We start from the raw sequence: 15,000 nt of genomic DNA, 5'->3' as shown, positions 1-15,000 counted from the left end.
GAGGCGAAGGATGCAGAAGTGAGAGCCGAGGGATGTAGCAGAGATAGCAATCGGGGTGTGTGATGCAGAAGAGATAGCAATCGAGGTGTGCGGTGGGAAGGGCCCAGCAGCCAGAATGCATGAAGCGACGGATGAAGCAGTGATGACAACCGGGCTGTGAGGAGAGGAGGGATGCAGCCAAGAAAGCAATCAGGGCTCGAGGCAAGGGATGCATCAAGGATAGCAATCATGTTGTGAGGCGAGATTCCAAAGGCTAAACGTGAGAGGCTGCAGGGTCGACTCAGAGAGGTCTATGCATGTGAGAGGCTGAAAGCAAGGTCGACTCGGAGCGGTCTATGCATCGGGCGCGCTTGGGGCGACTACCAGTGCCAACCCCTTATCCCGCGACGCGTCCGACAAAGAGAACGTTCCAAGGCGGCAGAGGAGGTTACCAGCCGAAGGATGCAGTAGCAATAACAGGTATAGTTCCGCGGCGGCCGAGAAGACTCACCGCATAGGAATCGGGATGCGAGGCGAGGGATGCGGCGGGAAGGCCCCGACGGCTAAACGGAAGAGGCTGCAGGGCCGCCTCGGAATGGTCCAAGCATCGGATGCGATTGGGACGACTACCAGTGCCAACCCCTTATCCCGCGATGCGTCCGATACACAGATAGTTCCAAGGCGGCCGAGGAGCCTCACCGCATATCAATCGGGGTGCGAGGCGAGGGATGGGGCGGGAAGGCCCCAACGGCTAGACGGAAGAGGCTTCAGGGCCACCTCGGAATGGTCCAAGCATCGGACGCGCTTGGGGCGACTGCCAGTGCCAACCCCTTATCCCGCGATGCGTCCGATACACAGATGGTTCCAAGGCGGCCGAGGAGCCTCACCGCATAGCAATCGGGGGTGCGAGGCGAGGGATGGGGCGGGAAGGCCCCAACGGCTAGACGGAAGAGGCTTCAGGGCCGCCTAGGAATGGTCCAAGCATCGGACACGCTTGGGGCGACTACCAGTGACAGCCCCCTATCCCGCGATGCGTCCGATACGAAGATGGTTCCAAGGCGGCCGAGGAGCCTCACCGCATAGCAATCGGGGTGCGAGGTGGGGGATGCGGCGAGATGGCCCCAACGGCTAGACGGAAGAGGCCACAGGGCCGCGTCGGAATAGTCCAAGCATCGGACGCGCTTGGGGCGACTACCAGTGACAACCCCTTATCCCGCGATGCGTCCGATACGAAGATAGTTCCAAGGCGGCCGAGGAGCCTCACCGCATAGCAATCGGGGTGCGAGGTGGGGGATGCGGCGAGATGGCCCCAACGGCTAGACGGAAGAGGCTGCAGGGCCGCCTCGGAATAGTCCAAGCATCGGACGCGCTTGGGGCCACTACCAGTGACAACCCCTTATCCCGCAATGCGTCCGATACGAAGATAGTTCCAAGGCGGCCGAAGAGCCTCACCGCATAGCAATCGGGGTGCGAGGTGGGGGATGCGGCGAGATGGCCCCAACGGCTAGACGGAAGAGGCCACAGGGCCGCCTCGGAATAGTCCAAGCATCGGACGCGCTTGGGGCGACTACCAGTGACAACCCCTTATCCCGCGATGCGTCCGATACGAAGATAGTTCCCAGGCGGCCGAGGAGCCTCACCGCATAGCAATCGGGGTGCGAGGCGAGGGATGCGGCGAGATGGCCCCAAAGGCTAGACGGAAGAGGCTGCAGGGCTGCCTCGGAATAGTCCAAGCATCGGACGCGCTTGGGGCGACTACCACTGCCAACCCCTTATCCCGCGATGCGTCCGATACACAGATAGTTCCGAGGCGGCCGAGGAGGTGGGGGATGCAGCGAGATGGCCCCAACGGCTAGACGGAAGAGGCTGCAGGGCCGCCTCGGAATAGTCCAAGCATCGGACGCGCTTGGGGCGACTACCAGTGACAACCCCTTATCCCGCGATGCGTCCGATACACAGATAGTTCCGAGGCGGCCAAGGAGCCTCACCGCATAGCAATCGTGGTGCGAGGTGGGGGATGCGGCGAGATGGCCCCAACGGCTAGACGGAAGAGGCTGCAGGGCCGCCTCGGAATGGTCCAAGCATCGGATGCGCTTGGGGCGACTACCACTGCCAACCCCTTATCCCGCGATGCGTCCGATACACAGATAGTTCCAAGGCGGCCGAGGAGCCTCACAGCATAGCAATCGGGGTGCGAGGCGAGGGATGCGGCGAGAAAGCCCCAACGGCTAGAGGGAAGAGGCTTCAGGTCCGCCTCGGAATGGTCCAAGCATCGGACGCGCTTGGGGCGACTACCAGTGACAACCCCTTATCCCGCGACGCGTCCGATACACAGATAGTTCCAAGGCGGCCGAGGAGCCTCACCGCATAGCAATCGGGGTGCGAGGCGAGGGATGCGGCGAGAAGGACCCAACGGCTACACGGAAGAGGCTTCGGGGCCGCCTCGGAATGGTCCAAGCATCGGACGCGCTTGGGGCGACTACCAGTGACAACCCCTTATCCCGCGACGCGTCCGATACACAGATAGTTCCAAGGCGGCCGAGGAGCCTCACCGCATAGCAATCGGGGTGCGAGGCGAGGGATGCGGCGAGAAGGACCCAACGGCTACACGGAAGAGGCTTCGGGGCCGCCTCGGAATGGTCCAAGCATCGGACGCGCTTGGGGCGACTACCAGTGACAACCCCTTATCCCGCGACGCGTCCGATACACAGATAGTTCCAAGGCGGCCGAGGAGCCTCACCGCATAGCAATCGGGGTGCGAGGCGAGGGATGCGGCGAGAAGGACCCAACGGCTAGACGGAAGAGGCTTCGGGTCCGCCTCGGAATGGTCCAAGCATCGGACGCGCTTGGGGCGACTACCAGTGACAACCCCTTATCCCGCGACGCGTCCGATACACAGATAGTTCCAAGGCGGCCGAGGAGCCTCACCGCATAGCAATCGGGGTGCGAGGCGAGGGATGCGGCGAGAAGGACCCAACGGCTAGACGGAAGAGGCTTCGGGTCCGCCTCGGAATGGTCCAAGCATCGGACGCGCTTGGGGCGACTACCAGTGACAACCCCTTATCCCGCGACGCGTCCGATACACAGATAGTTCCAAGGCGGCCGAGGAGCCTCACCGCATAGCAATCGGGGTGCGAGGCGAGGGATGCGGCGAGAAGGACCCAACGGCTAGACGGAAGAGGCTTCGGGTCCGCCTCGGAATGGTCCAAGCATCGGACGCGCTTGGGGCGACTACCAGTGACAACCCCTTATCCCGCGACGCGTCCGATACACAGATAGTTCCGAGGCGGCCGAGGAGCCTCACCGCATAGCAATCGGGGTGCGAGGCGAAGGATGCGGCGAGAAGGACCCAACGGCTAGACGGAAGAGGCTTCGGGTCCGCCTCGGAATGGTCTAAGCATCGGACGCGCTTGGGGCGACTACCAGTGACAACCCCTTATCCCGCGACGCGTCCGATACACAGATAGTTCCAAGGCGGCCGAGGAGCCTCACCGCATAGCAATCGGGGTGCGAGGCGAGGGATGCGGCGAGAAGGACCCAACGGCTAGACGGAAGAGGCTTCAGGGCCGCCTCGGAATGGTCCAAGCATCGGACGCGCTTGGGGCGACTACCAATGACAACCCCTTATCCCGCGACGCGTCCGATACACAGATAGTTCCGAGGCGGCCGAGGAGCCTCACCGCATAGCAATCGGGGTGCGAGGCGAGGGATGCGGCGAGAAGGACCCAACGGCTAGACGGAAGAGGCTTCAGGGCCGCCTCGGAATGGTCCAAGCATCGGACGCGCTTGGGGCGACTACCAGTGACAACCCCTTATCCCGCGACGCGTCCGATACACAGATAGTTCCGAGGCGGCCGAGGAGCCTCACCGCATAGCAATCGGGGTGCGAGGCGAGGGATGCGGCGAGAAGGACCCAACGGCTAGACGGAAGAGGCTTCAGGGCCGCCTCGGAATGGTCCAAGCATCGGACGCGCTTGGGGCGACTACCGTTGCCAACCCCTTATCCCGCGATGCGTCTGATACACAGATAGTTCCGAGGCGGCCGAGGAGCCTCACCGCATAGCAATCGGGTTGCGAGGCAGATTATTGGGAAGGGAACCCCCTGGGATGCGGCTCAAGCAGTGCCCAAAGGGACTGGAATGCGGAATCACATCGAGAGACCCAAATGCTATACGAGGGCTCAAATCGAATTATCGATTTGGCCACGACATGGACGCATCGGAACGACTACCTTTGCCGAACCACTCGCAATTGCATCCATACCGAAACCAATAGACATTTCCGTTAGAGCCCTCGCATAGCATTCGGGAATCTCGCATGCCCCTCTAAATCGACCAATGCTGGCGCTCAATGAAAATCCGAGCGCTACCACCGTTCGAGCGCCAGCATTGGTCGAGTTAGAGGGGCACGGGGGAGAATGCTCCAGTCAACACCTCCCCTATATAAGTTATTTGTCCGATTCTCGCACAACCGTAGTCTGCCTCGTCGAATCAAACAACGGTCCCAGATTCCGACTTCCGTTCCGTAGAGACCCAAAAGCTAGATGGAGGCTCGCAAGAAAGAGAGTCGGCGCATAGCAATCGGGTTTCTCGAACGTTTAGGGACCGAGCTCACTTGCGGATAGGGCAAAATCCGCCAAGCAACCCAAAAGCTAGACGGGGGCTCGAATCGAATCGCCTAGGCGGCCACAACAACGACGTGTTGGATCGACTACCAGTGCCAAACCATTCAGCAAGACTAGTCTGTGTCGAGGCCGGATAGAGATTCTCAGAGAGCGCTCGCATAGCATTTAGGAGACCTGCCGCGTCCCTCACACTCGACAAATGGTGGTGCACGTTTATAAATCCGAGCGATCCCAACCCTTTCAAGCACCAACATCGGTCGAGATAGAGGGGCACGGAGGGGGCTGCGTGAGACAACACAGTCCCCTATATAAGTTATTTGTCCGATTCTCACACATCCGAAGAATGGTCATCAAATCGGACAACAGCCCAAACTTCCGACTTCCGTCCCAGAAAGCCCAAGAGCTATCTAAAACGTTCATGGCCGGAACTCGATCGCGGCTATACCAGTCCGCCAAGCAACCCAAAAGCTAGACTGGAGCTCTAGTCGAATCACCTCTGTGGCCATTGCAAGGACGTGTTGGAGCGACTACCATTGCCGAACCATTCCGCAGGTCGAGTCCATACCAAGGCCGCATAGAGATTCACGATGAGCTCCTGCATAGCAATCAGGAGACTTGCCGTGTCCATCACAATCGATAAATCCTGGTGCAAGATTTTTGCATCCGAGCGCTCCAACCAGTCGAGCACCAGCATCAATCGACATAAACGGGCACGGGGGGAGGATGCTCGAGAACACTACCTCCCCTATATAAGTTATTTGTCCGATTCTCAAGCAGCCGAAGTCTGGTCATCGAATCGGGTCAAAGACCACAACTTCCGACTTTACCCACAATGCAAGTCATCGAATCGAACATCGGCCCCCGAGTCGGACTCCATGCGTATGTCAGGTCATCGGACCCAAATTCCGCCTTCCTGCGCATGGCGGGCCATCAATATCAACTCGGTCATCGGACCCAAACTCCGCCTTTTTGCGTATGGCACGCCTTCAAATCGGTCATCGGACCCAAATTCCGCCTTCCTGTGCATGGCGGGCCATCAACATCAACTCGGTCATCGGACCCAAATTCCGCCTTTCTGCGCATGGCACGCCATCAACTCGGTCATCGGACCCAAATTCCGCCTTCCTGCGCATGGCAGGTCATCGGACACAAATTCAGACCTCGCCAATATGCCTACGTATCGAATCGGTCATCGGACCCAACTTCCGACTTCATCCATACTGTAGGGTCTTTGAGGTTGGCGCGGTGCGCTCAACCCAGGGAGTCGACCCATCGAAGCATACACCTCCCCTATATAAGCTATTTGTCCGATTCCCACACCTGTGTAGTTTGCACCTCTGACCAGGACATCGACCCCAACTTCCGAACTCGACTGCAACGACGGCACCAGCGCCTTGGTGCGCACCTTGCGACGCACAGTCCCAACATTCGCCTTCCTGCACATGGCAGGTCATCGGACCCAAATTCCGACCTCGCGAGTATGCCTACATATCGAATCGGTCATCGGACCCAACTTCCGACTTCATCCATACCGTAGGGTCTTTGAGGTTGGCGCGGTGCGCTCAACCCGGGGAGTCGACCCAACGAAGCATACACCTCCCCTATATAAGCTATTTGTCCGATTCCCACACCTGTGTAGTTTGCACCTCCGATCAAGACATCGACCCCAACTTCCGAACTCGCCTCCAACGACCGAACCAGCGCCTTGGTGCGCACCTTGCAACGCACAGTGCCAACATTCGCCTTCCTGCACGTGGCAGGTCATCGGACCCAAATTCCGACCTCGCGAGTATGCCTACATATCGAATCGGTCATCGGACCCAACTTCCGACTTCATCCATACCGTAGGGTCTTTGAGGTTGGCGCGGTGCGCTCAACCCGGGGAGTCGACCCAACGAAGCATACACCTCCCCTATATAAGCTATTTGTCCGATTCCCACACCTGTGTAGCTTGCACCTCCGATCAGGACATCGACCCCAACTTCCGAACTCGACTAAAAAGACCGCACCAGCGCCTTGGTGTGCACCTTGCAACGCACAGTGTCAACATTCGCCTTCCTGCACATGGCAGGTCATCGGACCCAAATTCCGACCTCATGAGCATACCTACTAATCGAATTGGTCATCGGACCCAACTTCCGACTTCATCCATACCGTAGGGTCTTTGAGGTTGGCGCGGTGCGCTCAACCTGGGGAGTCGACCCATCGAAGCATACACCTCCCCTATATAAGCTATTTGTCCGATTCCGACACCTGTGTAGTTTGCACCTCCGCTCAGGACATCGACCCCAACTTCCGAACTCGCCTGCAACGACCGAACCAGCGCCTTGGTGCGCACCAAAAGTGCGCACTTTTGGAGGGCACTTTTGTGCGCTCCAAAGGTGCGCACTTTTGGAGGGCACTTTTCTGCGCTCCAAAGGTGCGCACTTTTGGAGGGCACTTTTTGGAGGGCACTTTTCTGCGCTCCAAAGGTGCGCACTTTTGGAGGGCACTTTTTGGAGGGCACTTTTCTGCGCTCCAAAGGTGCGCACTTTTGGAGGGCACTTTTTGGAGGGCACTTTTCTGCGCTCCAAAGGTGCGCACTTTTGGAGGGCACTTTTTGGAGGGCACTTTTCTGCGCTCCAAAGGTGCGCACTTTTGGAGGGCACTTTTTGGAGGGCACTTTTCTGCGCTCCAAAGGTGCGCACTTTTGGAGGGCACTTTTCTGCGCTCCAAAGGTGCGCACTTTTGGAGGGCACTTTTTGGAGGGCACTTTTCTGCGCTCCAAAGGTGCGCACTTTTGGAGGGCACTTTTCTGCGCTCCAAAGGTGCGCACTTTTGGAGGGCACTTTTTGGAGGGCACTTTTCTGCGCTCCAAAGGTGCGCACTTTTGGAGGGCACTTTTGTGCACTCCAAAGGTGCGCACTTTTGGAGGGCACTTTTCCTGTGCTCCAAAGGTGCACACCTAGGTGAGCACCTTCGACCACACCTTGTAGCACACCAAACTCTGACTTTCGACTTCATCCGCAATGCAGGGTCTTTGAGGTTGGCGCAATGCGCACAACCAGGGGAGTCGACCCATCAAACCCAACACCTCCCCTATATAAGCTATTTGTCTGATTCTCATACATGCGTAGCCTGCAGGAGCAATTAGGACATCGACCCCAACTTTCGGCTTCTAAACGAAAACAAGGTCTTTGAGGTTGGTGTAATGCGAACAACTAGGGGAGTCAACCCATCAAACCCAACACCTCCCCTATATAAGCTATTTGTCTGATTCTCATACATGTGTAGTCTACAGGAGCAATTAGGACATCGACCCCAACTTTTGACTTCTTAACGAAAACAAGGTCTTTGAGGTTGACGTAATGCGCACAACCAGGGGAGTCGACCCATCAAACCCAACACCTCCCCTATATAAGCTATTTGTCCGATTCTCATACATGTGTAGCCTGCAGGAGCCATTAGGACATTGACCCCAACTTTTGACTTCTTAACGAAAACAAGGTCTTTGAGGTTGGCGTAATGCGCACAACCAAGGGAGTTGACCCATCAAACCCAACACCTCCCCTATATAAGCTATTTGTCTGATTCTCATACATGTGTAGCCTGCAACAACGATTAGGACATCCACCCCAACTTCTGAATTCGTCTGCGTTGACCGCACCAAAGGTGCACGCCTTGGTGCTCACCAAAATCCGACTTCCGACTTCTTCTGCTATGCGGGGTCTTTGAGGTTGGCGCAGTGCGCACAACCAGGGGAGTCAACCCACCGAATGCAACACCTCCCCTATATAAGCTATTTGTCTGATTCTCATACATGCGTAGACTGCAGCAATGATTAGGACATCCACCCCAACTTTTGACTTCTTAAACAAGACAGGGTCTTTGAAGTTGGTGCAGTGCACACAACCAGGGGAGTCGACCCATCAAACGCAACACCTCCCCTATATAAAGCTATTTGTCCGATTCTCATACGTGTAGTCTGCAGCAGCGATTAGGACATCGACCCCAACTTCCGAATTCGTTTGCATTGACCGCACCAAAGGTGCACGCCTTGGTGTGCACCCTGGAGTGCACTTTGGTGCTCACCTCGGTGCACACTTTGGTGTGCACCTCGGTGTGCACCAAAGGTGCGCACCTTGGAGCGCACCAAAGGTGTACACTTTGGAGCGCACCACATAGGGTCTTTGAGAGGTTGGCGCAGTGCGCACACCAAGGTGGGTGTTGAGGTGCGTGCCGAGGTGGGTGGGTGCTAGGGTGCGCTCCATGGTGGGTGCCAGGGTGGGTGCGTGCTAGGGTGGATTCCAAAGAGGGTCATAGGGTGGGTGCCAAGGTGGGTTGGTGATATAGTGGGTTCAAAGGTGGGTACTAGGGTGGGTTCCAAGGTGGGTCACAAGTTGGGTGCCAGGATGCGTGGGTGTTAGGTTGGGTGCCAAGGTGGGCTCCTGCGTGGGTGGGTGCTAGGGTGGGTTTCAAGGTGGACGCGAGGGCGGGTGCCAAGGTGGGTAACAAGTTGGGTGTTAGGATGGGTGAGTGCTAGAGTGGGTGCCAAGGTGGGTGGGTGCTAAGGTGGATGCCAAGGTGGTTCACAGGGTGGGTGGGTTCTAGGGTGAGTTCCAAGGTGGGTCACAGGTTCAGTGCTAGGGTGGGTGTCAAGGCGGGTGTCGAGGTGCCTGGGTGCTAGGGTGTGGATGCCAATGTGGGTCATAGGGTGGGTACTAGGGTGGGCTGCAATGTGGGTGCCAAGGTGGGTAACATGCTCGGTGGGTTCTAAATTGGGTGCCAGGGTGGGTGTGCACCCACCTTGCCCGAGGTGGGTGCCAAGGTGCCAGTGTGGGTGGGTGCTAAGGTGGATGCCAAGGTGGGTGAGAAGGTGGGTGATAGGTTGAGTGGTAGGATGGGTGGGTGCCAAGATGGGTCACAGGGTGGGTGCAAGGGTGGGTAGGTGCTAGGGTTGGTGTCAGGGTGGGTGGGTGCTAGGTTGGGTTCCAAGGTGGGTGCGAGGGTGAGTGTCAAGGTGGGTCACAGGTTAGGTGCTAGGATGGGTGAGTGCTAGGGTGCAAAGGTGCCAGGGTGGGTGCTAGGATGGGTCGATGCTAGGGTGAGTGGCAAGGTGGGTCCACAAGTGTCAAGGTGGGTGCCGAGGTGGGTGCCAAGTCGGTGACTGCTATGGTGGATGCCAAGGTGGGTCACGGGGTGGGTGCCAAGTTGCTAGGTTGGGTTCCAAGGTGGGTGCCAACGTGGGTGCTAGGGTGCGTGGGTTAAAGGGTGTGTCACAACGTGGGTGCCAGGATGGGTGCGCACCCACACTGGCCAAGACGGGTGCGGGTGCAAGGTTGGGTTCCAAGCCCGGTCACAGGCTGGGTGCTAGGATGGGTGGGTGCCAAGGTGGGCACTAGGGTGGGTGCACCCACCCTGGCCAAGGTGGGTCACGGGGTGGGTCCTAGGGTGGGTAACGGGGTGGGTACTAAGGTGCGTGCCAAGGTGGGTCATAGGGTGGGTGCCAAGGTGGGCACCAGGGTGGGTGTGCACCAACCCTAGCCAGGGTAGGTCACGGGGTGGTTGTCGGGGTGGGCGTCAAGGAGCCAAGGTGGGTGGCAAGTAGCCAAGTTGCGTGCCAAGGTGGGTGTCGGGGTGGGTGCCAAGGATCCAAGGTGGGTGCCAAGGAACCAAGGTGGGTGTCTGGGTGGGTGCCGAGGTGGGAGCCAGGGTGGGTCCCAAGGTGAGTGCAAAGGTGGGTGCCAGGGTCAAGGTGAGTGCCAATGTGGGTTCCAAGGTGCCAGGGTCAGGGTGAGTGCCAATGTGGGTTCAAAGGTGCTAAGTTGGGTGCGAGGTTGGGTGCGAGGGTGGGTGGGTGCCAAGGTGTGCTAGGTGGAAGCCCGGGTGGGTCGGCATCCCATGGGTGTCGAGTTGGGTGCCTGATGGGTGCTTCTTGTCAAGTTTTAGTCGTCGGGACTCATTTCGAGCCTTAGAGGTCGTTTCTTGTCCGGTTGCCCTGTCTTCGACCTGGGAACCCAATTTTGGTCCTCGGGTCCCATTTTTTTTTGTCTCGCATCCCACTTTTGGCCTGTGGCCTTTTCGGGGTCGATTCTCGTTTTGGGCATCAGAGCATGTTTCTTCTCCTAAAACCCAATATTTGTTTATTAAGTCTCGGAACACATTTTTGTTCTCGTGGACCCATCATGGGTCTTGGAACGCATTTGTGGTCCTTGGGTCCCATTTTGCATCCCGAAACTTGTGTTTTGGTGCTTGATCCCTATTTTGGGTGCCCACCTTGCACCAAGTGCGCACCCGGGGCAAACCGAGCGCCTTGGTGCACCGGGGCAAGATCGAGCGTGCACCCGAGGCGCCCCGAACATGCACCAAGGTGCACTCGGCCCACATGTGAGCGCAGGTCGTTGCGCCCGAGGTGGTGTGTGGGCACCGCGTTGCAGACGGGACACTGCACGCACACGACGCCCCCTCCAGGTGCACGCACGTAGGCCGGGCCGGGTGCACACCCGACGCCCTAGCAAGGTGCGCGCACCCGGGCAGGGCTCACACTTGGCGAACGGGGCGCACTTCGCGAGGGAGGGTGTGCACCTCGACGGGGGTGGGTGGCCGGGGTGGATTCGCACGTGGGTCGCGGTTTGCTAAGTACACACTGCGACAAGCTCATAACGGGTGCGATCATACCAGCGTTAGTGCACCGGATCCCATCAGAACTCCGCAGTTAAGCGCGCTTGGGCCGGAGTAGTACTGGGATGGGTGACCTCCCGGGAAGTCCCGGTGTTGCACCCTTTTTTAGTTTTTCGCCGGGCGTCGCAATGCTATTTGAATAAACCTTTTGCCCGTTTGCGTTCTCGTCGGGGCCGGGCCGGGCCGGGGTGCGCTGCCCGCACTACCGCGCGCGCGGGGGGCGACACCGAGCGCGCACCCGAGGCGCCCCGAGCACACAGGCCACGGTGCAACCCGGGCGTTGTGCGCGCACCCCGGTGCGCCCGAGGTGCTGCGCGCGCACCCAGGTGAAATCGGTGTGCACCTCGGCCAGTGCGCGCTCGGTCGAGTCGCGCACGTTGGCCAAGGTGCACGGTGATGTTTCTTACTCTAAGGTTCCGCACCAGACGCCCGGGACAGGTGAGCGAAGCTGGGCGGGGCCGGGTGCGCGGCCGGGGCAGGTGCACGCAGCTGGAGAGAGCTTTGGAGCACACTTCGGAGCGCACCAATGATGCGCTCCATTCAAAAGTTTCCTGAAAAGGCAAAAAAAGTTGAGATTATAGAATTTCCCACTTGAGAGATTGTAAAAAAAAAAAATTTAAAATGAAGGAAACGCGGGTGCCAAGGTGTGCGCAGCCCAGCCAAGGTGTGCGCACCAAGGCGCCCACCCTGGCGAAGGTGCACGCAAGGTGCGCACCCGAGGCAAACCGGACAATTAACCCAACTTTCGACTTCGCGCGCACCTTGGAGCGCACTTCGGAGCGCTCCTTGGTGCGCACCAATCTTGGGCACCTCGGAGTGCACCATGGCGCCCACCAAGGTGCGCACCCGGGGCAAACCGAGCTCCGACTTCGTGCGCACCTTGGAGCGCACGAAAGGTGCGCACCATGGCGCCCACCAAGGTGCGCAGCCCAGCCAAGGCGTGCGCATCAAGGTGCGCACCCTGGCGAAGGTGCGCACCCGGGGCAAACCGAGCTCCGACTTCGTGCGCACCTTGGAGCGCACAAAAGGTGCGCAACCCAGCCAAGGTGTGCGCACCCCGGTCAAACCGAGCTCCGAATCGTGCGCACCAGAGGTGCACGCCATCGTGCGCACCTTGGAGCACACTTCGGAGCCCTCCTTGGTGCGCGCCGATGTTGCGCACCTCGGAGCGCACCCGGGGAAAACAATGCAATTAACCCGACTTTCGACTTCGTGGGCACCTCGGAGCGCTCTCGGGTTCGCACCTCGGAGCACACCGAGGTGCGCACCTTTGATGCGCTGCCTTCACCAATTTCCAGAAAAGGCAAGAAAACATTGAGAAGGTGTGCGCACCGAGGTGCCCACCCTGGCGAAGGTGCACGCGAGGTGCGCACCCGGGGCAAACCGGGCTCCGACTTCGTGCACGCCGCACCTTGGAGCACACTTCGGAGCGCTCCTTGGTGCGCACCAGGGCGCGCAACCCAGCCGAGGTGCCCACCCCGGCGAAGGTGCACGCGAGGTGCGCACCCGGGGCAAACCGGGCTCCGACTTCGTGCACGCCATGGTGCCCACCGCGGCGAAGGTGCACGCGAGGTGCGCACCCGGGGCAAACCGGGCTCCGACTTCGTGCACGCCGCACCTTGGAGCACACTTCGGAGCGCTCCTTGGTGCGCACCATGGTGCCCACCAGGGCGCGCAACCCCGCCGAAGGTGCACGCGAGGTGCGCACCCGGGGCAAACCGGGCTCCGACTTCGTGCACGCCGCACCTTGGAGCACACTTCGGAGCGCTCCTTGGTGCGCACCATGGTGCCCACCAGGGCGCGCAACCCCGCCGAAGGTGCACGCGAGGTGCGCACCCGGGGCAAACCGGGCTCCGACTTCGTGCACGCCATGGTGCGCACCGCGGCGAAGGTGCGCACCCGGGGCAAACCGGGCTCCGACTTCGTGCACGCCGCACCTTGGAGCACACTTCGGAGCGCTCCTTGGTGCGCACCAGGGCGCGCAACCCAGCCGAGGTGCCCACCCCGGCGAAGGTGCACGCGAGGTGCGTACCCGGGGCAAACCGGGCTCCGACTTCGTGCACGCCGCACCTTGGAGCACACTTCGGAGCGCTCCTTGGTGCGCACCATGGTGCCCACCAGGCCGCGCAACCCAGCCAAGGTGTGCGCACCAAGGTGCACGCGAGGTGCGCACCCGGGGCAAACCGGGGTCCGACTTCGTGCACGCCGCACCTTGGAGCACACATCGGGGCGCTCCCGGGTTCGCACCGGCGTTGCGCACCGTGGTGGGCACCTCGGAGCACACCAAGGTGGGCAGCGAGGTGCGCACCTTTGATGCGATGCCTTCACTAATTTCCATAAAAGGCAAAAAAAAAACGAGATTTTAAAATTTCCGTTTTGAAAGATAGTGAGAAAAAGGGAATGCTGGTGCCATCTTGAGCCCGCCCTGGTGCGCAGCCCAGCCAAGGTGTGCGCACCAAGGTGCCCACCCTGGCGAAGGTGCGCGCCCGGGCAATTAACCCAACTTCCAACTTCGCGCGCGCCAGGGTGGGAGCGCACCCAACAACCGGGCCTGGGAAGAGCCAATGCGAGAAACCCCACCAAACGCTCTGACAAAAAAAGAGGGGGCGCTCCAGTAACCCCGCTTCGGAGCGCACCCTGGGCAAACCCAGCCAAGGTGCCCACCCCGGCCAAGGTGCAGGCGAGGTGCGCACCCGGGGCAAACCGGGCTCCGACAACGTGCACGCCGCACCTTGGAGCACACTTCGTAGCGCTCCCGGGTGCGCACCTCAGAGCACACCAAGGTGGGCAGCGAGGTGCGCACCTTTGATGCGCTGCCTTCACTAATTTCCAGAAAAGGCAAAAAAAAAAGGAGATTTTAAAATTTCCGTTTTGAAAGATAGTGAAAAAAACGGAACGCGCGTGCCATCTTGAGCCCGCCCTGGTGCGCAGCCCAGGTAAGGTGCCCACCCTGGCAAAGGTGCGCACCCGGGCAATTAACCCTACTTCCGACTTCGTGCGCGCCAGGGTGGCAACCGGGCCTCGGAAGAGCCAATGCGAGAAACCCCACCAAACGCTCCGACAAAAAAAGAGGCGGCGCTCCAATAACCCCGCTTCGGAGCGCAGCCGGGGCAAACCCAGCCAAGGTGCCCACCCCGACGAAGGTGCACGCGAGGTGCGCACCCGGGGCAAACCGGGCTCCGACAACGTGCACGCAGCACCTTGGAGCACACTTCGAAGCACTCCCGGGTGCCCACCGGCGTTGCGCACCGTGGTGGGCAGCGAGGTGCGCACCTTTGATGCGCTGCCTTCACTAATTTCCAGAAAAAGGCAAAAAAAAATGAGATTTTAAAATTTCCGTTTTGAAAGATAGTGAAAAAAAAGGAACGCGGGTGCCATCTTGAGCCCGCCCTGGTGCGCAGCCCAGGCAAGGCATGCGCACCAAGGTGCCCACCCGAGGTGCACACCCGGGGCAAACCGGGCTCCGACTTCGTGCAGGCCGCACCTTGGAGCACACTTCGGAGCGCTCCTTGGTGCGCACCATGGTGCCCACCAGGGCGCGCAACCCAGCCAAGGTCTGCACACCAAGGTGCCCACCCCGGCGAAGGTGCACGCGAGGTGCGCACCCGGGGCAAACCGGGCTCCGACTTCGTGCACGCCATGGTGCCCACCGCGGCGAAGGTGCACGCGAGGTGCGCACCCGGGGCAAACCGGGCTCCGACTTCGTGCACGCCGCACCTTGGAGCACACTTCGGAGC

The 15,000-nt window shown here is 59.8% G+C and overlaps 1 non-coding gene across 1 annotated transcript; it reads left to right on the top strand.

The window, feature by feature from the left end:
* Nucleotides 1-11,246: 11,246 nt before the first annotated feature.
* On the top strand, nucleotides 11,247-11,365 carry LOC131866266 (5S ribosomal RNA). Its single transcript, XR_009364889.1, has one exon. It is a non-coding gene; the product is annotated as a 5S ribosomal RNA (ribosomal RNA).
* Nucleotides 11,366-15,000: the final 3,635 nt, after the last annotated feature.

This window comes from Cryptomeria japonica, unplaced genomic scaffold (assembly GCF_030272615.1).
Source record: "Cryptomeria japonica unplaced genomic scaffold, Sugi_1.0 HiC_scaffold_138, whole genome shotgun sequence".
NCBI lineage: Eukaryota > Viridiplantae > Streptophyta > Pinopsida > Cupressales > Cupressaceae > Cryptomeria > Cryptomeria japonica.
Note: the sequence above shows the minus strand (reverse complement) of the source record. Positions and strands in the feature narration are given on the sequence as shown.